Source organism: Lipotes vexillifer, unplaced genomic scaffold, assembly GCF_000442215.2.
Source record: "Lipotes vexillifer unplaced genomic scaffold, Lipotes_vexillifer_v1.1 scaffold791, whole genome shotgun sequence".
Classification (NCBI taxonomy): domain Eukaryota; kingdom Metazoa; phylum Chordata; class Mammalia; order Artiodactyla; family Lipotidae; genus Lipotes; species Lipotes vexillifer.
Genome location: NW_006793445.1, coordinates 979,208 through 981,772, shown reverse-complemented (window position 1 = coordinate 981,772; position 2,565 = coordinate 979,208). Strand labels below are relative to the sequence as shown.

Here is a 2,565-nt window from a genome sequence, read left to right as displayed (position 1 = left end):
CTGCTTCTAAACACTTGGCGATTTCCTCTCTATCGTTCAATGAAACGTGGATTCTTTTCCTGATGAGAGTTTTTCATCGTTGCTGTCCTGCTGGGTTTGAGGGGGAATTCTGCATGACCAGAGGTCCGGGTTCCACTCCACTCGCTGGTTTCTCTTGTGTACACGCGTCTGGACGCGTTAACAGACAGACGCCGCCGTGGAGCATGTTCTCCCGTGACTCTGCCGAGGCTCTTCTCACAGCCGGGAAGGGTGGGAGCTGGTCCAGCAGGTGAAGGGGAAGGCGCGTTTCCCCAATAGAAACGCTTTTCATAACTGAACAGACCGTGCGTCTTCAGCTAGGAGGTTGAAAGGTTTCTGACTTGAGGGCCGCTTTGTTGGGCTGCATGAATCTGCCCAGACTCACCACTGGGACACAGCCTCAGTCTTAGACGTTGGGGGATGTGTCTCCCAAGGGCTGGTCCGGGCTCACGTACCCCGGGGACGGGGGAATCTGCTTCAGGGGATGCGCAGTGGCCAGTGCGGTCACAGGTGGGTGCCCACACCTCTTTCATCAGTGGCCTCACCCCGGGCCGCTGGCGGCAGGGAGCTGAGTCAGCCCTGAGGTCGTGGTGCCCAGAGGAGCCGGCCCTGCTTACTGCAGCTGTGGCCTGTGCCGCCTCACTTCCCGGGCCTTGGACGTTTTGCCTGCACGCGGCCTCGGGTCTGCACTGAGGGAACTTGGCTTCCAGCGGTTTTGACGTCGCTCTTCCTCTTCACAAATCCCGCTGTAGAGAAATTATTTTTCTTCCAAGTTAAGCAGTCACCAGATTGTCTGTGTCCTGGCATTACCTTGCGTATTAAGGAAAATACTGGGCCAGAGGTAGGAAAAAAACGCTCAGTGGGAAGTTACTGCAAAATAAATCGTCATGGGGTTTATGTCCTTGAAAGGCTCCAGCAATTACTTGTTTTAAGGAGGCAGTTGGCGCCCCTCTCAGCATGTTTTGACCACCATCTTCATCAGCAGGTTTGCAGTTGCTTTCCAGAATCTATGGAGGCATTGCCTTGATGGTTCTTAAATACCTATTGTTCTAAAGGTAAATGCCTGGTTACCTTGGAGAACTAATGTGGATTTCTGTGTCTTGCGAGGATTAGTTTGAGTTTGAACAAGAGTGAATGTATTTAGACGGATCCGTATTGCCAGCGGGTGAGGCTGGAAAAGTGAGCACCGCAGGCTTTCCTCGTTTGGTATTTGGACGGAGTTGAAGGCTGAGCCCTTTGGGAAGATAATTACCAAATATATTTTGTATTTTGATACGAATTCTACTTTAGCTTTTTAAGTATCCATATGATTCAGCAGACTTTTAATATTTGGGTATTTAGAGATGTTTATAAACTCGTGGTGTGGACAGCTGTGAGTTATATATCTAAGCTCTCGGTCTTTTTGGAGTAATATTTCTCCATCCTCCTGTCCAAGCTAGAAGTGAAGTCCTTTTTGAAGTAAATTATTTTTAGGCTCCCCAGAGACACTTCATAAAAGGGCCATTTATGTCCATAAACAGCTTGGACGTGAGCTGTCCTAAGTGTTTGCTAACAGAGGCTGACAGTACTTGTAACACAAGCAGACAGCACGTGTGCAGCCGGGCGCCTGTCCCACGTGGCTGTGAGGCTGGGGGACACACCCTGAGGCCATGGGACAGCCCTGGGTAGGCCCGTCGGGTCGGCGGGGGGGCGCCCTGCCAACGCACCCTGCTGGGCACCCCCCCTTTCTCATCTTCAGCCTGATGTGGTCCTGAGCTGGGTCAGCTAAGTATACTGAACGCATTTAAGCTTATCACGTTCAGTGGATTCTCAGCCTTCCACGGTAAAGGGAAATTAAAAGCCGACAAAGTGAAAAGCAGGCTTTAGCAAATCTTTCCCTTTACCCCAAATCAACGCTTTCCCTTTACCCTCCAAAGAAAATCAGGAGAATATTGTAAATGGCAAAATTAGTGAATCTGGATTCTGCCTATTTCCCTTCTACTCTTGGGAAATGAGAAGAAATTATCACTTGGTCAACAAAGGGGCCACGAGCCCCTGCACACAGAGCGTCTGTCTGCTGCTCAGTGTTACGTCCAGAGGGCTTGTTTTTGCACGAACGGTTCTAAATCCCTCGGTCGCTGCGTTGGCCCCTGGACCGCCCCAGACTCCCGGCCACCAGCACTCAGGGGCCTTTGGGGCTCGACTGCAGTGCTTGTAAATGCCACGCGGGGCCTCACAGCCTTCTTCCCCGAAAGCGCGGCCGTGTTGTGTACGTGAAACCCCCGAGGGTGCGGTAGAAACAGCCGAGTGAGGCTCAGGCTCCACTCGGGCTCCCCGGTGCCTCAGGCCTTAGACGTGAAGCCTGTTAGGAGCGGGTTTCCGGGTTGGTCCCTGGAGTGGCACTTCTGCCGAGTGCCCAGGGGCTGCTCATGGCACCCGTGAGGGCCCCAGCACCCTCGCTGTCGCGCATTTAAAGCCTTGGGGTGCGGCCCAGTGGGGCTGGGGCAGGGCCGGGGCCCTGGAGGGGCTGACTCTTCCGGGATCTCCCGGCAGACAGGTCCTTCCCGC

The 2,565-nt window shown here is 53.3% G+C and overlaps 1 protein-coding gene across 1 annotated transcript in view; it reads left to right on the top strand.

Annotated features, from left to right (window-relative positions):
- Positions 1-2,565, top strand: part of ATP11A (ATPase phospholipid transporting 11A) — a 60,961-nt gene that overhangs the window by 18,440 nt on the left and 39,956 nt on the right. The gene's annotated exons all lie outside the window — the stretch shown is intronic.